Here is a 21,868-nt window from a genome sequence, read left to right on the forward strand (position 1 = left end):
TTCTCTACTGATGAGGGAAGTCATCCCGAAACCCGAGACATGTCTCGGGCGATATCCTAAAACCCGGGACATGTATCGGGTCTAGAGATTCATCAGTCCTACAAGTACCGACTTGCACCCACCTGGGTGATCCACTTAAGAACTGCAAGTACCAGAATCCCGAGGGGCAATCCGGAGGAGGGGCTAGCGGTGTGCGCTCCATTTCTGACGAAACACAATACGGCCCCCTTGAGCTTTGGGCCGACGGGCTCTTGGAAGATGCACCTGCATGCCGGTTCTGGCATCGAAGCCTTTGCCTGTTGTGTGGCGGCCTTCTCTTCCACCCCTAAACAATCTTTCTCTACTGATGAGGGAAGTCATCCCGAAACCCGAGACATGTCTCGGGCGATATCCTAAAACCCGGGACATGTATCGGGTCTAGAGATTCATCAGTCCTACAAGTACCGACTTGCACCCACCTGGGTGATCGACTGAAGAACTGCAAGTACCAGAGTCCCGAGGGGCGATCCGGAGGAGGGGCTAGCGGTGTGCGCTCCATTTCTGATGAAACACAATACTGCTCCCTTGAGCTTTGGGCCGACGGGCTCTTGGAAGACGCACCTGCGTGCCGGTTCTGGCATCGAAGCCTTTGACTGTTGTGTGGCGGCCTTCTCTTCCACCCCTAAACAATCTTTCTCTACTGATGAGGGAAGTCATCCCGAAACCCGAGACATGTCTCGGGCGATATCCTAAAACCCGGGACATGTATCGGGTCTAGAGATTCATCAGTCCTACAAGTACCGACTTGCACCCACCTGGGTGATCCACTGAAGAACTGCAAGTACCAGAGTCCCGAGGGGCGATCCAGAGGAGGGGCTAGCGGTGTGCGCTCCATTTCTGACGAAACACAATACAGCGGCCTTCTCTTCCACCCCTAAACAATCTTTCTCTACTGATGAGGGAAGTCATCCCAAAACCCGAGACATGTCTTGGGCGATATCCTAAAACCCGAGACATGTCTCGGGCGATATCCTAAAACCCGGGACATGTATCGGGTCTAGAGATTTATCATCCTACAAGTACCGACTTGCACCCACCTGGGTGATCCACTGAAGAACTGAAAGTACCAGAGTCCCGAGGGGCGATCCGGAGGAGGGGCTAGCGGTGTGCGATCCATTTCTGACCAAAGTCTCTAAAATTGATCAATCATTCATACAAACCGCTAACTCTCCTTCCCCTTTAACCTGTCCCCCTTCAACCAACAAAAGTTACACTTGGGGTCCCACAAGGCTCGATCCTCTCCCCGTCCCTCTTCAATCTCCCCCTCTCAATCCTCTTGAAAAAAGCTGGAGTGAATTACCACCTTTACACAGATGACACCCAAATCTATTTCAGAATCAAGTCTCCCAGCGACATCAAACTCCTCAATTCCACTCTAACCAAGATCCAAACTTGGTTCAACGTTAACCAACTAAAGCTCAACCCAGACAAAACCGAACAAATCCTATTCTCTCCAAAAAGTAACCATCGTCCAATCCAAGAGTGGCTCAATAATCTGGTTGTCCTAAACTGCCCCCTTACCCTATCGACTGAGGTAAGTCTCTAGGCATCACCCTTGACAAGAACTTATTAATGGAGGCCCACATCAAAAACTCTACAAAAATTGCTCTTTTCTCTCTAAAACACCTCAAGAAATTGAAACCTTTTCTACCCTATGATGACCTCAAGACAGTAGTCCAATCCCTAGTTCTCTCTAAAATCGACTACGGGAACGCCACCCTTACAGGGACTCCAAAAGCTCACTTAGACCCTCTAGGGGCAGTGCTGAACATGTCCGCTCGACTCGTATCTTGAGTTAAAAGATTTGAACACATCACTCCAGCTCTCAACTGCCTCATTTGGCTTCCCATGGAAGGGAGGTGTATCTACAAGCTGGCCTGCATCACACACAAAACCCTTCACTTTCCTGCCCCCAACTACCTAAACAACAAACTGGTAAGAGCAGGTCAATCCAGAACGCTGAGAAGCTCCAACTCACTCCTGCTTATTCCTCCGAAACTGAAAAAGAAAACCACCCAATACCGATCGTTTTCTGGCAACGCTCCCAGGATATGGAACGCTCTCCCTGGAGTCCTCAGATGCAACTCCTCCTTCTCCTGTTTCAAAAGGCACCTGAAACTCCATCTCCTTAACAAATACTTTCCTGACCAACGTCAACTAACCTAGACTTCAATATCCGAGTTGACTCCTCTCTCTCTGGACATTCAAGCATAGTGGGTGACCGGACTATGTTAATCACCTTTTTCTTTTTATTGTTCTCTTCCCCTCTGCTGCACTGCATATTTATTCCCTGTGCTGTATTTTTTTCTTTGGTTTGCTTTCTTACTGCTGGCCTACTATGTAATGTAATGTCCTTCTGTTTTTCACTGTGTGTATGTAAAGCGCTCTGATACCTACGGGTCAAGCTAGCGCTATATAAAACGTTTAAAATAAAAATAAAAAAAATAAACACTAAGATGAGCAGTAAGTGTTGGCATATGATGACGTGTTTGACCGCTGCGGCACCGGGGCAATATCTGGACATTGACATTGGCAATGGGTCATACAGGGCACTAGACTGGACACTGTTCAGGTGATCATGTTGACACAGATCTAAGGAGTACACTCCCTCCAGGAGCTGCAAAGGTCTCTGAACAGAAAAGTGGTAAAATCAGGAAAAAGTCCCTTGAGTTCATGGTACCACTAGCCGCAGCATTACTTTCAGTTATGAAGTGAGGCTGCTTACTGTTGATCGCGTTGTGCCCCCTCTTCCCCCTGCGCTTGCGTTAATCTCGGTTAGGCGGTCTTCTAGGATTTCGCATGGGGGGGGGTAGTAGCAGCTTGGAAAGAAACTGCAAGCGACTTGTTTCCGGCGCCTGCCCTTCGTCGCTCTCGCTTGGAGGCCGGCAGCCCGTTGTGGGCGTTTCTCTGTGGCTTTTTCGCGCTGGTCTGTGTTCGGCGGGCGCTTGGCGTATGTGAGCTTGCGGTGATTGTTACCAGTTGTGGCGGGCGCTGCCTGCTGTTGTGCGCTTCTCTCTGTGGCTTTTTCGCGCTGGTCGGCGTTTGCTCCTTCCCCCTGTTCCAAAATGGCCGCCTGTGGCTTCGGTCCTAACCAATATGGCCGCTTCCTGTTCTTCGCGTTGTGCCTCTCTTCCCCCCGCGCTTGCGTTGATGTCGGTTAGGCGGTCTTCTAGGACTTCGCATAGGGGGGGCAGTGGTAGCAACTTGGAAAGGGACTGCTTGCGGCTCTTTTCCGGCGTCTACCCTGAGTCGCTCTTGCTTGGAGGCCGGCAACTCGTTGTGGCTTTTTCGCGCTGGTCGGCGTTCCGGCGGGCGCTAGCGTACGTGAGCTTGCGGTGATTGTTACCCTCAACGGCACAGGAGCATAAGGAATTAAAAGGTAGACACCGCAGGAGGCTGGCGGAGTCCAGGACCAAGACCAGAGTGGTCAAGTGGCCACCCAGATTCAGGGATTGTAAGCTAACCACAGCGTCCATTCAAAGCAACAAAGAGGACACAAGACAAAAAAAAGGACCCACAAAACACCAACCAACAGAAGTGAAACCTCAGACACATCAGGTCAGAAGGGGTTTTGACGCAATGGCAGGGAAAGATGGCAACCAAATCACAAATGTCCAAAAGAAGAACAAGAACGATCTAACTGCCTCACCCGCGAAAGAACGAGGAGAGCAAGGCAACGAAACAACCACTTTTGGACACACTACTAAGGAAGATAACAGAGGGTAATGACCTAGCAAAAGCCACCAAAAAAATAGTGGACAACATCCAAATGGAACTAATAGCAATAAGAGCCGAGCAAAGCAAAGCCAACGGCAGAATAGATGAGGCAGAGAAAAGAATAAGCCAGCTAGAAGACCGTGCCAATGTAACACACAAGGACCTAGGCCTAGTCATAAAGAGAACAACAGCACTACAGAGATCCATGGCAGAGCAAGAAGACAGAAGCCGCAAAGGGAACATAAGACTATTGGGGATACCCGAGGACGAAGAGGATACCCCGGGAGCATGCGCCCTGATGCTGGAAAGCTTAATCCCCAAACTGACCGGTCTCACTTTCGACAAACCGCTCGAACTCGTCAAAGCATACCGCATACCAGCAAAGAAACAAACAAACAGCAACACCCCCAGACCAATAATATGCAAACCACTATGAGACAATCACACAGATGCAATATCCGCAGTGGCCAGGAAGGGCAAGCCAATGGTGAAAATGGAAAAAAGGTAACAATCACCCAGGACTTCTCTAGGCTAACGGTAGAGGTGAGGAAAGGCTTCCTAGCCAAGCGGGAGACCCTGCGTAAAAACAACATTACCTTCTCCTTCGCAGGTCCCTCAAAACTGAGAATCCTAGACAGACATGGGAGCAAAACATTCGAAGACCCCAACGAGCTGCACAGATACCTGCAGGGGCCTGCCCCAGAAGAAATGGAGCACCAAAGCCCAGGATCAAAGAGGAGAGCTTCCACAGACGGAGCAGAAGAAGAGGACATATGATAAGGACAGAGAACACGCATCTTGTAACCCATGAACTTTCAACCCAAACGACCATACCTACCTCGAACATGCACATACACAACAACGCATCTACCTCAGTTCGGGAACGACAGGAAGCGACAAAGAAGGACTAAAACAACAGGCATATCCTTTTTATCTGTTTCCGCAATGGGTTGTATATGCTTATTTCTCCCTTCATACCCCAGGCGTGGGAACTATCACTTCAAACCGGCGGAAGAGGCTATGTAAGGACTATGTAAGGACTTGGGGGGGGGAGTGTGAGGACCCTTGCTGTCGCACACCCATTTTTCTACAGGCGGGGGGAGGGGGGAGGGGGGGGTGGAGGGAGGTCAGAGTGGGCGGGCGGGACAGATGGACATGAAGGCTGACGAGACAACAGGCATTTGTGCAACGTATAATTCCTTTTTCTTCCTTTGCTATATCCATTCCTTACCTATATCCCCTTCCCACTCATTAAAACCCCAGGGGGGAGCACTCAGGGCTCACAATGGAACAAAGACTGGCATCTCGGAATCAGGTCAGGAAGCAGACAGGAACACTAGCGAAAACACGGACCCCCCATGACAGACCAAACAAGAGCCAGCCTAGCCACGAACCTAAAGGTGGTGTCCATGAACGTTAAAGGCCTGAACCATCCAATCAAACGCAGGAAAATACTAGACCATCTGGCAAAACTTAAAGGGGATATCTATACGCTACAAGAGACCAAACTCTCAGAGGAAGAAACAAAGCTACTCAAGGCAAGATGGATAGGAGACGTCCTGTGCTCACCAGCAAGGGGAAAGAAACGAGGTGTAATAACTATCCTAAGCAAGAAAGCCAACCTCACCATCCAAAAGACGCACACAGATGAAGATGGTCGCCTGCTAATAGCAAGTGTCCAGAGAGGAAATGATCGGATACACGTGGCCAACATCTATGGGCCAAATTCGGAAGACAAAGATTTCTGGCAAATGGTGGACAGCAAGCTCAGCGATCTACCACAGGAGGACCTTCTGATCGCAGCAGGTGACATGAACAAGACGATGGACCAGGCCACGGATAGACACCCGACCAGACCAAGCCACAACTCCCAGAGCAGCAACACCCTTAAAGACCTATGCATCAAACACCACCTAGCAGACCCATGGAGACTACAGCACCCAACAGCGCGTGAGTACACCTTCTACTCGCACCCGCACAATTCATACAGCAGGATCGATTATATACTGATGTCCAACAACCACACACATCTAATCGAAAACACGGAGATAGCCCCAATAACCATCTCCGACCATGCGCACATATCCCTCGCCCTGAATGGCAAACACAACGAAAACCCGACGAGAAGATGGAGACTGAATGACGACATCCTACAGAACAAAGAGAATGTAAAAGAAATAGAGGAGGCACTAAAGGACTACCTTAAACACAACGACAACGGCGAGGTAGGAAAAAGCACCGTCTGGGACGCACTCAAAACAACACTAAGAGGCAAACTGATAAACATCAAATCAAGAATTAACAGAAGCAGGAACAAGAAAATCTCAGAGATAGAAGGCGAGATGGATGCACTGGAAAGAGGCCACTGCGCAAACCTAGCAGACAAGAATACGCTCACCACGCTCACAAAAAAAAGTACGAACTGAACAAAATCCTGAGCGAACGAGCAGGTTCGTGGCTAACAAAATTCAAATCCGTGAATCTGTGCAGGGCCAACAAAGCAGGGAAACAGCTGGCGTCCTACCTCAAAGCGAAGCAAAGGCAACACACAATAGCAGCAATAACAGACAAAACAAACAAATCGCAAACAACAAACAAAGGAATACTAGAAGTCTTCAGACAGTTCTACCAAGAGCTATATTCCGAAGATAAGAACCTGAGCAGAGATGGAGGCTGCGCTCTCCTAAAAGACATCAATATGCCAAAACTCAAAGAGGAGGATAAAACAACCCTCGAAGCAGACATAACGGAAGAAGAAATTGAAGCAGCAATCGGCAAACTAAAACGGAACAAAGCGCCAGGACCCGACGGATATACCACCGTGTTCTACAAAACCTTCTGCCAAAAAATCCAAAGAATACTATCGGAAACATACTCCGCCTGCATATACAACGGCAAGATGACAAACACCATGAGTGAAGCCAACATTACAATAATCCCCAAGGAAGGGAAAGACCCTCAATACCCGCAGAACTACAGACCCATCTCGCTCATAAATGTCGACTGCAAAATCTATGCGAAAGTGCTGGCAAATAGACTAAACAGAGTCCTACCAGACATCATCCACAACTCACAAGTGGGATATATCAAACATAGACTATCGCAAGACAACACAAGGCTGCTATGCCACCTAATCACCCACACAACACAAAGTAACGAGCAGGCAGTCATGATAGCGCTGGATGCTGAGAAGGCTTTCGACAGAGTCTCGTGGCCCTTCCTCAGGAACTGCATGGCAAACTTCGGCCTAGGGGAGAAATACATAGCAATGGTAATGGCCCTATACAACAAACCCAGAGCAAAAATAGTGGTGAATGGAAGCACATCGGAGACGCTCACACTAGGAAGAGGAACTAGGCAAGGATGCCCACTGTCACCGGGCCTCTTCCTACTGGCACTTGAACCCCTACTAGCAAAAATAAGAGACAATGAGGAGATTACGGGTGTTAAGATCAAAGAGAAAACAGTCAAACTGGCAGCATACGCAGACGACATCCTCATCACAACCACAAACCCATCAACGTCAATCACAGCACTCATGGACACAATAGGAGAGTACGCAGAGGCATCAGGGTACAAACTCAACAAAGACAAATCGGAATGCAAACCAATGAACATCCATACCACAAGATCAGTACTCGGGGACTCAGGCCTAGCCTGGCAAACAAAACCACTCAAGTACCTAGGGCTACAGTTTGGAAGAGACCTAACATCCACAATACAACACAACGAGGACTCATTGCTAAAAAAAGTAAAAGAAAGACTAGAACTGTGGTCGCCAAAATACATCAGCTGGTGGGGAAGGATAGAAACGATTAAAATGATGTTAACACCTGCAATAAACTACACGCTAAACATGCTACCGATCCCAATGACAGAAAGCTTCCACAAAAGATTGGACAGCATGATCAACACCTTCCTATGGAGAAACAAAAGACCCAGAATCGGCCTACCCAAACTGAGACTAGCGAAAGAACTCGGAGGCCTCAACCTGGCAAACTTTAAAGTCTACCAAACAGCGTGCCTGGCGAAACAAGGGATGGCATGGATCGACGAAAAGCAACAGTACAAACCAGTCTGGCTAGAGCTGGAGAAAGATCTCCTGGGAGGTATGCACCCGATAGCTATACTAACGGCAAACAAACATCCCCTAAGGTCGAACATAATACTGAAACACACCAGAAAAGCGCTGATGAAAATTGACAGGCGAATGATACAGAAGCTGAGAGGTACAACATGGAAATACATCTGGTTCAACAAAAAAATAACATATCAAGGGGCAATAATGAACAATGACACATGGATCAAGAGAGGAATCAGCCTCCCCAAACAGATGGATACCAAGGAGAAACAGCTGACTTTTTCAAACATACAACAACTAAACGACCTCCCCAACAAAGAGCTATACACTTTTCTAAAGATCAGAACTGCCATAACTAGAGCTAATCTACACAGAAAAGAACCAGGCATCGTCAAATACGTAGAAACCCTAAACTCGGCAGGCCACCAAACCGCAAAGATCTATAAACTACTGAGCCCCTCCACCATGTCGCTAAACCAAAAAACGACAAACTCATGGGAAACACTTCTAGGCAGACAGCTAAATGAAAAAGAACAGGCACAAATGTGGAGCTCAGCCACAACGAACAAAATAACCCCACAACTGGCGCAAACAAAATACTGGCTCCTCCACAGAGCCTACTGGACCCCATCCAGGCTCCACAAAGTCGGCATCGCAGAATCAAGCAACTGCTGGAACTGTCAGAAGGAGGAGGGCACCCTCGAACACCTCATCTTCGGATGCTTGAAAGTCAAGAAGCTGTGGGCGCAGATTAACGCATTCATAAACGATATGCTCAAAACAGACTTAACAATCAGCTATGCGAGCCTGGCGACAGGGCACCTAACAGCGAACCTAAACAACAGAGAAGAGAGAGCCTTACTAGATCTGCTACTCACAGCGGCCCCAGAGATAATCCTAACCAACTGGAAAAATATGGCGAAAGCAAACTTCAAAACATGGATCAACTGGGTCACCTTCCTAAGAGGAGCAGACAACATAACAGGCAACTTCTCAAAAGAGCACACCCCGAGGGGGCCCATGTGGGACCCACTCGACGAACACTTAAAGACAACGCAATAACCCCCCCCCCCAACCCCCCCCCTTTTTTTTCTTTCTTATCTCTCTTCCTCTCTTCTCTCTTCTCGACCAGCCAAGAAATATAACTAACACATATGTACTGTATACAACTGCCAATGTACATTCCATTTATATTTTTCAATAAAAACTTTTATAAATCAAAAAAAAAAAAAGAAAAATATAAATGGAATGTACATTGGCAGTTATATACAGTACCTTTGTGTTAGTTATATTTCTTGGCTGGTCGAGAAGAGAGAAGAGAGGAAGAGAGATAAGAAAGAAAAAAAGGGGGGGGTTATTGCGTTGTCTTTAAGTGTTCGTCGAGTGGGTCCCACATGGGCCCCCTCGGGGTGTGCTCTTTTGAGAAGTTGCCTGTTATGTTCTCTACTCCTCTCAGGAAGGTGACCCAGTTGATCCATGTTTTGAAGTTTGCTTTCGCCGTATTTTTCCAGTTGGTTAGGATTATCTTTAGGGCCGCTGTGAGTAGCAGATCTAGTAGGGCTCTCTCTTCTCTGTTGTTTAGGTTCGCTGTTAGGTGCCCGGTCGCCAGGCTCGCATAGCTGATTGTTAAGTCTGTTTTGAGCATATCGTTTATGAATGCGTTAATCTGCGCCCACAGCTTCTTGACTTTCACGCATCCGAAGATGAGGTGTTCGAGGGTGCCCTCCTCCTTTTGACAGTTTCAGCAGTTGCTTGATTCTGCGATGCCGACTTTGTGGAGCCTGGATGGGGTCCAGTAGGCTCTGTGGAGGAGCCAGTATTTTGTTTGCGCCAGTTGTGGGGTTATTTTGTTCGTTGTGGCTGAGCTCCACATTTGTGCCTGTTCTTTTTCATTTAGCTGTCTGCCTAGAAGTGTTTCCCATGAGTTTGTCGTTTTTTTGTTTAGCGACATGGTGGAGGGGCTCAGTAGTTTATAGATCTTTGCGGTTTGGTGGCCTGCCGAGTTTAGGGTTTCTACGTATTTGACGATGCCTGGTTCTTCTCTGTGTAGATTAGCTCTAGTTATGGCAGTTCTGATCTTTAGAAAAGTGTATAGCTCTTTGTTGGGGAGGTCGTTTAGTTGTTGTATGTTTGAAAAAGTCAGCTGTTTCCCCTTGGTATCCATCTGTTTGGGGAGGCTGATTCCTCTCTTGATCCATGTGTCATTGTTCATTATTGCCCCTTGATATGTTATTTTTGTGTTGAACCAGATGGATTCCCATGTTGTACCTCTCAGCTTCTGTATCATTCGCCTGTCAATTTTCATCAGCGCTTCTCTGGTGTGTTTCAGTATTATGTTCGACCTTAGGGGATGCTTGTTTGCCGTTAGTATAGCTATCGGGTGAATACCTCCCAGGAGATCTTTCTCCAGCTCTAGCCAGACTGGTTTGTACTGTTGCTTTTCGTCGATCCATGCCATCCCTTGTTTTGCCAGGCACGCTGTTTGGTAGACTTTAAAGTTTGCCAGGTTGAGGCCTCCGAGTTCTTTCGCTAGTCTCAGTTTGGGTAGGCCGATTCTGGGTCTTTTGTTTCTCCATAGGAAGGTGTTGATCATGCTGTCCAATCTTTTGTGGAAGTTTTCTGTCATTGGGATCGGTAGCATGTTTAGCGTGTAGTTTATTGCAGGTGTTAACATCATTTTAATCGTTTCTATCCTTCCCCACCAGCTGATGTATTTTGGCGACCACAGTTCTAGTCTTTCTTTTACTTTTTTTAGCAATGAGTCCTCGTTGTGTTGTATTGTGGATGTTAGGTCTCTTCCAAAATGTAGCCCTAGGTACTTGAGTGGTTTTGTTTGCCAGGCTAGGCCTGAGTCCCCGAGTACTGATCTTGTGGTATGGATGTTCATTGGTTTGCATTCCGATTTGTCTTTGTTGAGTTTGTACCCTGATGCCTCTGCGTACTCTCCTATTGTGTCCATGAGCGCTGTGATTGACGTTGATGGGTTTGTGGTTGTGATGAGGATGTTGTCTGCGTATGCTGCCAGTTTGACTGTTTCCTCTTTGATCTTAACACCCGTAATCTCCTCATTGTCTCTTATTTTTGCTAGTAGGGGTTCTAGTGCCAGTAGGAAGAGGCCCGGTGACAGTGGGCATCCTTGCCTAGTTCCTCTTCCTAGTGTGAGCGTCTCCGATGTGCTTCCATTCACCACTATTTTTGCTCTGGGTTTGTTGTATAGGGCCATTACCATTGCTATGTATTTCTCCCCTAGGCCGAACTTTGCCATGCAGTTCCTGAGGAAGGGCCACAAGACTCTGTCGAAAGCCTTCTCAGCATCCAGCGCTATCATGACTGCCTGCTCGTTACTTTGTGTTGTGTGGTTGATTAGGTGGCATAGCAGCCTTGTGTTGTCTTGCGATAGTCTATGTATGATATATCCCACTTGTGAGTTGTGGATGATGTCTGGTAGGACTCTGTTTAGTCTATTTGCCAGCACTTTCGCATAGATTTTGCAGTCGACATTTATGAGCGAGATGGGTCTGTAGTTCTGCGGGTATTGAGGGTCTTTCCCTTCCTTGGGGATTATTGTAATGTTGGCTTCACTCATGGTGTTTGTCATCTTGCCGTTGTATATGCAGGCGGAGTATGTTTCCGATAGTATTCTTTTGATTTTTTGGCAGAAGGTTTTGTAGAACACGGTGGTATATCCGTCGGGTCCCGGCGCTTTGTTACGTTTTAGTTGGCCGGTTGCTGCTTCAATTTCTTCTTCCGTTATGTCTGCTTCGAGGGTTGTTTTATCCTCCTCTTTGAGTTTTGGCAGGTTGATGTCTTTTAGGAGAGCGCAGCCTCCATCTCTGCTCAGGTTCTTATCTTCGGAATATAGCTCTTGGTAGAACTGTCTGAAGACTTCTAGTATTCCTTTGTTTGTTGTTTGCGATTTGTTTGTTTTGTCTGTTATTGCTGCTATTGTGTGTTGCCTTTGCTTCGCTTTGAGGTAGGACGCCAGCTGTTTCCCTGCTTTGTTGGCCCTGAACAGATTCACGGATTTGAATTTTGTTAGCCACGAACCTGCTCGTTCGCTCAGGATTTTGTTCAGTTCGTACTTTTTTTTTGTGAGCGTGGTGAGCGTATTCTTGTCTGCTAGGTTTGCGCAGTGGCCTCTTTCCAGTGCATCTATCTCGCCTTCTATCTCTGAGATTTTCTTGCTCCTGCTTCTGTTCATTCTTGATTTGATGTTTATCAGTTTGCCTCTTAGTGTTGCTTTGAGTGCGTCCCAGACGGTGCTTTTTCCTACCTCGCCGTTGTCGTTGTGTTTAAGGTAGTCCTTTAGTGCCTCCTCTATTTCTTTTACATTCTCTTTGTTCTGTAGGATGTCGTCATTCAGTCTCCATCTTCTCGTCGGGTTTTCGTTGTGTTTGCCATTCAGGGCGAGGGATATGTGCGCATGGTCGGAGATGGTTATTGGGGCTATCTCCGTGTTTTCGATTAGATGTGTGTGGTTGTTGGACATCAGTATATAATCGATCCTGCTGTATGAATTGTGCGGGTGCGAGTAGAAGGTGTACTCACGCGCTGTTGAGTGCTGTAGTCTCCATGGGTCTGCTAGGTGGTGTTTGATGCATAGGTCTTTAAGGGTGTTGCTGCTCTGGGAGTTGTGGCTTGGTCTGGTCGGGCGTCTATCCGTGGCCTGGTCCATCGTCTTGTTCATGTCACCTGCTGCGATCAGAAGGTCCTCCTGCGGTAGATCGCTGAGCTTGCTGTCCACCATTTGCTAGAAATCTTTGTCTTCCGAATTTGGCCCATAGATGTTGGCCACGTGTATCCGATCATATCCTCTCTGGACACTTGCTATCAGCAGGCGACCATCTTCATCCGTGTGCGTCTTTTGGATGGTGAGGTTGGCTTTCTTGCTTAGGATAGTTATTACACCTCGTTTCTTTCCCCTTGCTGGAGAGCACAGGACGTCTCCTATCCATCTTGCCTTGAGTAGCTTTGTTTCTTCCTCTGAGAGTTTGGTCTCTTGTAGCGTGTAGATATCCCCTTTAAGTTTTGCCAGATGGTCTAGTATTTTACTGCGTTTGATTGGATGGTTCAGGCCTTTAACGTTCATGGACACCACCTTTAGGTTCGTGGCTAGGCTGGCTCTTGTTTGGTCTGTCATGGGGGGTCAGTGTTTTCGCTAGTGTTCCTGTCTGCTTCCTGACCTGATTCCGGATGCCAGTCTTTGTTCCATTGTGAGCCCTGAGTGCTCCCCCCTGGGGTTTTAGTGAGTGGGAAGGGGATATAGGTAAGGAATGGATATAGCAAAGGAAGAAAAAGGAATTATACGTTGCACAAATGCCTGTTGTCTCGTCAGCCTTCATGTCCATCTGTCCCGCCCGCCCCCTCTGACCTCCCCGAACCCCCCCCCCTCTCCCCCCTCCTCCCGCCTGTAGAAAAACGGGTGTGCGACAGCAAGGGTCCTCACACTCCCCCCCCACCCCAAGTCCTTACATAGTCCTTACATAGCCTCTTCCGCCGGTTTGAAGTGATAGTTCCCGCGCCTGGGGTATGAAGGGAGAAATAAGCATATACAACCCATTGCGGAAACAGATAAAAAGGATATGCCTGTTGTTTGGTCCTTCTTTGTCGCTTCCTGTTGTTCCCGAACTGAGGTAGATGCGTTGTTGTGTATGTGCATGTTCGAGGTAGGTATGGTCGTTTGGGTTCAAAGTTCAGGGGTTACTAGATGCGTGTTCTCTGTCCTTATCATATGTCCTCTTCTTCTGCCCGGTCTGTGGAAGCTCTCCTCTTTGCTCCTGGGCTTTGGTGCTTCATTTCTTCTGGGGCAGGCCCCTGCAGGTATCTGTGCAGCTCGTTGGGGTCTTCGAATGTTTTGCTCCCATGTCTGTCTAGGATTCTCAGTTTTGAGGGACCTGCGAAGGAGAAGGTAATGTTGTTTTTACGCAGGGTCTCCCGCTGGGCTAGGAAGCCTTTCCTCACCTCCACCGTTAGCCTAGAGAAGTCCTGGGTGATTGTTACCTTTTTTCTATTTATCACCATTGGCTTGCCCTTCCTGGCCACTGCGAATATTGCATCTGTGTGATTGTCTCGTAGTGGTTTGCATATTATTGGTCTGGGGGTGTTGCTGTTTGTTTGTTTCTTTGCTGGTATGCGGTATGCTTTGACGAGTTCGAGCGGTTTGTCGAAAGTGAGACCGGTCAGTTTGGGGATTAAGCTTTCCAGCATCAGGGCGCATGCTCCCGGGGTATCCTCTTTGTCCTCGGGTATCCCCAGTAGTCTTATGTTCCCTTTGCGGCTTCTGTCTTCTTGCTCTGCCATGGATCTCTGTAGTGCTGTTGTTCTTTTTATGACTAGGCCTAGGTCCTTGTGTGTTACATTGGCATGGTCTTCTAGCTGGCTTATTCTTTTCTCTGCCTCATCTATTCTGCCGTTGGCTTTGCTTTGCTCGGCTCTTATTGCTATTAGTTCCATTTGGATGTTGTCCACTATTTTTTTTGTGGCTTTTGCTAGGTCATTACCCTCTGTTATCTTCCTTAGTAGTGTGTCCAAAGTGGTTGTTTCGTTGCCTTGCTCTCCTCGTTCTTTCGCAGGTGAGGCAGTTAGATCGTTCTTGTTCTTCTTTTGGACATTTGTGATTTGGTTGCCATCTTTCCCTGCCATTGCGTCAAAACCCCTTCTGACCTGATGTGTCTGAGGTTTCACTTCTATTGGTTGGTGTTTTGTGGGTCCTTTTTTTTGTCTTGTGTCCTCTTTGTTGCTTTGGATGGACGCTGTGGTTAGGTTACAATCCCTGAATCTGGGTGGCCACTTGACCACTCTGGTCTTGGTCCTGGACTCCGCCAGCCTCCTGCGGTGTCTACCTTTTTATTCCTTATGCTCCTGTGCCGTTGAGGGTGCTCATCTACTTCGCCTTGGGTTGGCGGATGGTCCGCTCTTCCGGCCACCGCAGGTCGGCGCAAAACTCTTGCCCAGTCTGGTTGCCCTTAACTACGGTGCTGTGGCGCCTCGCCCTTGAGGTACCCGCTTGTTTACTTCCTGCCTCAGTTAAGATGGCCGCCCTTTCCGCCTGCCTGCCTGCGTCACGTAGCGGTGGTTGCGGTGTGTGTCTCAAATCTGGGTTATTAGGCTTGTTACCATCCGCTGCAGCTTGGCGTCTGTGAGCTTGCGGTTATTGTTACCAGTTTGAGGCGGGCGCTGCCTGCTGTTGTGCGCGTCTCTCTGTGGCTTTTCCGCGCTAGTCGGCGTTTCGCTTCTTCCGCCTGTTCCAAAATGGCCGCCCGCGGCCTCAGTCCTGACCGATATGGCTGCTTACTGTTGATCGCGTTGTGCCCCCTCTTCCCCCTGCGCTTGCGTTAATCTCGGTTAGGCGGTCTTCTAGGATTTCGCATGGGGGGGGTAGTAGCAGCTTGGAAAGAAACTGCGAGCGACTTGTTTCCGGCGCCTGCCCTTCGTCGCTCTCGCTTGGAGGCCGGCAGCCCGTTGTGGGCGTTTCTCTGTGGCTTTTTCGCGCTGGTCTGCGTTTGGCGGGCGCTTGGCGTATGTGAGCTTGCGGTGATTGTTACCAGTTGTGGCGGGCGCTGCCTGCTGTTGTGCGCTTCTCTCTGTGGCTTTTTCGCGCTGGTCGGCGTTTGCTCCTTCCCCCTGTTCCAAAATGGCCGCCTATGGCTTCGGTCCTAACCAATATGGCCGCTTCCTGCTGTTCGCGTTGTGCCTCTCTTCCCCCCGCGCTTGCGTTGATGTCGGTTAGGCGGTCTTCTAGGACTTCGCATAGGGGGGGCAGTGGTAGCAACTTGGAAAGGGACTGCTTGCGGCTCTTTTCCGGCGTCTACCCTGAGTCGCTCTTGCTTGGAGGCCGGCAACTCGTTGTGGCTTTTTCGCGCTGGTCGGCGTTCCGGCGGGCGCTAGTGTACGTGAGCTTGCGGTGATTGTTACCGGTTGAGGCGGGCGCTACCTGCTGTTGTGCGCGTCTCTCTGTGGCTTTTTCGCGCTGGTCGGCGTTATGCTCCTTCCGCCTGTTCCGAAATGGCCGCCCTCGGCTTCGGTCCTAACCAATATGGCCGCTTCCTGTTGTTCGCGTTATGCCCCCTCTTCCCCCTGCTTGATGTCGGTTGGCGGTCTTCTAGGACTTCGCATAGGGGGGTGGGGGGAGTAGCAGCTTGTTTCTGGCGTCTGCCCTGAGTCGCTCTTACTTGGAGTCCGGCGATCCGTTGTGGTCTCGGGTCGTCTCCCAGGCGCTCGCCGCCATCTTGCGCTTCCTTATTCTCTCGTCTTGGCGAATTTCCCCTCGCCTCTATCTGCCTTCTCAGCGGACGTTGCAGGGTACAGATGCTTGTGGTGGGTGCCCCTTCTGTTCATACACCTCTCCTTGTGTTTTTTGTTGTGTTTGTTGGCGTTTCGCTTCTCCTGCTCGCTGTTCGTTCGACTTGGGGGTCGGGAGCTCCGGACTTAGGTCTGCTGCCTCCTTGCCATCCAAGCCACGCCTTCCATTTATATTTTTCAATAAAAACTTTTATAAATCTAATGAAGTGAGGCTGCTTAGCACCCTGACAATCTGTAAATCAGACTTGGGCCCCTAATGATGTAGGATAGATTACCAGGCTTCATACTAATTAGGACGGGAATCCCAAATAAGCCAGGGGCAAAAGAATCTGCAGTAGATTGTAAAACAACAACTGCCAAGTGTAAGCATGTAATGCAAACCAACTTCACCCAGCATTGGCTTTTAGCTACCAGTATGTTGCATGCTGGGAAATGAAGTCCTTCTAATGCGAACAGAACAGTTAGAAACCCAGCCATGCAAAGTGTTGGGGGATTAAAAAAAACAGACTTTTTGGTAGGAAAGTATAATTTTATTCATAATAGGGAGTGCAAGGAATGCATAATTTAGTTGTGGTTCGCTGAGTATTCCTTCCTCAGTGATAACGTACACGTATCTGTATATATTTTTCCAAGTAGGTCACGGTGAAGAGATCTAATGTAGGATGCATTCGCATTCCTTCCTGGAGGAAGCGAAGAGCAGCTGGTGTCAAAACAAATGGCTGCAATAAACCGACCCCCACCTTTCGTTGCTTTCTGCTTGAAATCCGCAGAGAAGAGCTCGTCGGCGTGCAGTGAGCCCCTGGGGCCATCTCCTCCCTCGAACCGCCATTGAGCCGGATACAGAAACACTACAATACAGGTCCATCAAACACAACTGTCAGCTAGACACACAGCCCGCGTGAAATCTTTACCAGCAACAGACAGGCTGCTTGCAGGGCTTGAACGCGCATATTATATGGATGAACTAAACTACAAGTCACACAGTGCAAAGCGTTTTTGGCTAAAGATGTCGCCAGTGACAGAGGCACTCAGTCATTACCACTTAATTAAAGAAGGCGCCTTCATGCTTGATTACTTCCAATCCGTAACGCATCCAAAATAGCTGTTTAGTTTCGCAGACTTCTCTATTCTCGTTTTCCTCGTTTATTTTAAGGTAATCAACAGTGCCCTCTCTGTGCTGAATTCATGTTAGTTTTTGCAGTGTCATGCCGTGGTCAGGGGCATTACGCATAAATGATAACCCCTCCTGTCTCCCATACCTCACAGCTATTAATTGGCCTTGGGCTGAATGTGGCCCCTCTCGAAGGGTTGCGTGCCCCCTGGCGGATTAGAGGACCCCTGCGTCGCAGGAGCTGCAGGAAATGGCTCTGGAATCGCCTTGTGTTGTGATGGAAGCCGAGGGAGTGGAACCGTCTGCCTCTTCCCGCCGGTAACACCCTGTCCCTGCTGTCTGAAATCTGCTGTTGCTTTTGTAAGTAAGAAGTCAGGAAACAGAAGTGGTTCTGTAGTTTATTTGTAGATTAGACCCTAAGATGCCACAGGTAGAGAAGCTCAGCTGCAACTGACTCTTACATTCCTATGTACACATCAGTGGAGTAATCAACATTCATAAATATATAAACAGGAGAATGTAACAGTTGCCCTCCGCGGTTCGGATTACCCTCTGCAGTGCACCTTATGCTGGTACCTGCTGATGAAAGGACATCGCGCCCTGGTGCGTGTTTTAAGCCACGTGAAGAGGAACTTCCCGACTCCCGAGACTTCAGCAGCACACAATCAGACCAGTGCCGTGGGCGGGAATGGAAGCAAGGAAATTAGGCCCCATCCCGTGGTTTGGTTGTAAAAAAAACAGCCAATGATAAGGGTCAAGTGGGCCCTGCCGCCCCTCACAGCCCTGGGCCCCGATGTCACTGCACGTACTGCACCATTGATAAGTACATCATTAAATTAGACATCTCTCTCATACTGTTTCCATATCATTTTTTCGACAAAAAAATCATGGGATGCTAAAAAAAAAAAGCACATTGATCTGCCGACTATACTCCTGGTCACCCCGAGTCTGATTTTAAGAGAAGCTCTTTCAACCCCCGCAGCGAGGGAAAGCAACGGGCTAAGATTCCTTGCGCCGTCTAAATCACTGGTGTAACGACAATTGAGGGAGCCCCCCTGCCAGGTACGTGGAGGCCCCCCTCCGGACTCTATTAGGAGCTATCAGGCGAAGTGCAGTGCTGAGGGGGGCCCCTTGAGCTTGATGCCCCCCCCCCCCCCCCCGCACTGCAGGGGAGGCGGGGCCTGTGTTACGCCCCTGATCTAAATATAAAAAGTTTATGTTTGGAGACGGAATGTGAGGGGGTGGGAAGAGGTGTGAAAGGAATGTGGTCTGCCGGCAAAGTTGACGACTCCAACAAAATGAGAGCATATTTAAGTCTTGTCTTTGCCACCTCACCGACTGGGAGACACATTGTCTGACGCCTGTTTGTTTGGTTGGCCTGTAAATGGCCCTGTTTGTAAACATCATTTCCCAGGGAAAAGCTTCCTTGGGGGCACTACCTCTACTACCACAATTATTTATGTAAAGTTTTAGGTTTTCGAATGACCTCTCTTTTAGACACATTAATAACTATTTTGAAATCGTAAATATCCATGCGGTGCACTCGAAAAATGTTTCCTGGAAGTTTTTCGAAGTGCATAGTGAGATATGTATATTGATTTGGACGCTTCCGTTTTAGAATACAGATGAATTCGTTTTTTGTCTGACAGTATCACTTGAAATACAGTTTAACTCTCACAATCTGGCCCACTTGTTATATAATTTTACTACTATGTCTTGAAAGGGATGGGCTTGCAGCCAAACACTGACCTCGCTCACTCAAGGATGGAGAGTCTCACAGACTAGCCTGTTTTTGTAAATTTACCATGGCTAGAACTAGTTGCCAGCAGGAAATTAGAGATGTGTGGACCTGGGTGGGCCAACACAGATGGCCACAAACTCGGACAGAAGGGAGTTGAAATTTGATGGCCCCAGAGGCACTCCTCACAACTGTAACTCAAGGCTCAGAGTGCGTAACAGAATACTATAGGGATGCATGCAGAAAGCACCTTAGTATGTGCCCATACCAGGCCACGGGTAAGCCTGCGGGCACCGTTTCTTGCACATTTGTTGTGCAGGACCCACCAAATACTGTGACCACGTATATGGGCTAACTAGCTCAATGGTGCAATGGTTGGCTGTAGAGCCACGAACCATGCCCAGACCATATCCTCATCTGAAGGAAGGAACTGCAGCTCGCGCATGGCACATCAATTTACTGGGAGTCCACTGCTCAAAATACTTTAACCTGTAAAACTTAAAGCTGCATAGACACACGTGGTCTTGGGCCCATTTCAAGGGATTGGGTACATTATCCGGTGGGGAGCGCTAATCATGTCCGTTTTAGGTAAAGAGAAATCTGACCTCGGTGCAAAAGTTGCCCCCGAATCCCAGCTTTCCACCCAGTGGACTTATCTACAGCCCTCTAAATATTTTATTCACATCATCATTTTGTTTTTGAGGGTATAAACATTCTCTCACATTCTATGCCATAGATTTTGTGCGCCCATCATGTAGGTATTTATTAGTTAAGTTTCTTTACCTAAGCTATCATTTCTTGAAACATATCAAAATTCTCATTGATTGTTTGATTTATTAATCATAGACATGGAAACAAGTCCACCATTCCCTTCCTTGATCTTCTGTATTAGTTCTACGCTAGCCATCCCTTCCCTTGCATTCCATCAATACTTTTCCTCAGAGCTAATGTTCTTTCCTCAGCGACTTGTAAAAAAACATCAATTGCATTGGCTAGATTATGTTGTACTACCATTTTATAGTGCTAATATACTATTGTGTGGTGCTTAACGTCAACGGGAAGGCTATTTACTCTGCTTACCGTAGTATGACCACATGATTTATTTAAATCCATTTAAGGACATTAGGAAGCTTTATAATCACCAGCTACGGCTCAGCCATCATTGTTTTCCTAATTTTTAGTCTGCGTATCATTGTCTAATTCTATGTTCTCAAATGTTTATGAAAGTATTTTCTCTTGCTTCCTTTCATGTTCTATTTTCTGTTTTAGCAAGATGTGTTTCACACAATTTGCGGCACTCAAGCTACTTTGACGAAGAAACTGTACTTCAAACTTCTGAAGTATTTGTGGTTTAATATAGTAATGCCCATCAGTCAGCTGTTGCTAAGTGGAGCCTATATAGGCAGGTTCACAGAACATGAGCTCTCTAAAGTACGCTCATATACGCAATCTAACAGGAGAACCGATTTCCAGGTGCCGCCATGAAAGTAGCTGCACAGAAGGACAACTGTTCCTTGGGGGTCAAAACATAGGCACTTGCACAAGAGCTAAATGCTCTTTGGGGGGTTTCATGTAAGCAGGGCCGGACTGGCCATAGCGGGCACCGGGCAATTCCTCGGTGCGCCGCATGGGTGGGTACTGGTTTTGGGCCCCTGGGGCCGTTTTTGTTACAGGGTCGTTTTTGCAGTATAGCTGCAAAATCGGCCGAAAACCGGCCCCGGCAAAGAGCTTGGCGGCACCTTCAACCCCCCCCGAGTGAGTGTGTGTGTGTGGGGGGGGGGGGGGGGGGGGGGCGGACGAGCACTTTGCCAGGGCCGGTTCTGGTTCCCAGTCCGGCCCTGCATGTAAGCTGCCACACAAGGGAATCTTAATTATTCAGGGCATTCCATGTAGGTTTCCAGAAAGAACTTCCTTCAGATTGTTGAGTATGACCCTAACCACCTCATGTCCCCCTGAATACACTTCCCTAACACAAACTCTCAGAATCACCATCCTCTGAGTTTTCCCGATTGCCAAAATGTTCCTTGCATACCTGAGATACATCCATATGAACATCTCCTGGCGGGAATCTTCCCACCAAAGAAGAGCAGATCCTGTTACCAACCAAAAGCAGAACACCTCAACTCAACTCAATTAGTAGGTAATAATGAATTGGATTATTAATTGGTCACTCTAATTCAGAATTCATTAGATTTTTAATGCATGTATATCAGTTCTCTCCATTTGTGTTAATTTCTGCCTATGCTGGTGTCTTTTTAATGTAATAATGTATGTTTCCTTACATTATGCTAAAAAAGCATTTTTATCTCATACATGCCAATGATAATCTTCCTGATATCCCATCTGCATTTTATTTATTGCAATTCTGTTAGCCTCATCAGAGCTCCGAACGTTCAGTGCCCAGTGCTGAACGTTCGGAGAACGAATGCTGGCCCGTCGGCCAACGGTCGTGCGCAGCACTGGAGAGGTAGTGCACGTGACGACCGTTGGCCGACGGCAGCAGTTAAGGGGTTAAACTGGGACCAGACATACATCTTTGAGTTTGTTGTTCTCTATGAGCTGTTAACTGAAAACTGTCATTTGGGTAGTCAGACACTCCCTATACTTATATCAACTGGCAAAATAACTGAACATTTTCAGTTATAACCGTCTAAAGTACAAGTAACAGCAAACAATTTCTAAAGGTCCAAAAGGTACAGTATGAGGTGTGACTGAGAGCTGCATTAATGCTGGCTGGCTTGGTGGGGGGGGGGGGGGGCGGGGGGTGGGGGTGGGGGGGGGCGGGGGGTGGGGGTGGAGGGGGGAGAGGATGGTCAGAACAAAACGTGAGCCATGAGGTAAATTTTTGGAGTTTTTTTTCACAACTCCCTTCTCTGAATAA

This window comes from Lissotriton vulgaris, chromosome 6 (genome assembly GCF_964263255.1).
Source record: "Lissotriton vulgaris chromosome 6, aLisVul1.2, whole genome shotgun sequence".
In the NCBI taxonomy this organism is placed as follows: domain Eukaryota; kingdom Metazoa; phylum Chordata; class Amphibia; order Caudata; family Salamandridae; genus Lissotriton; species Lissotriton vulgaris.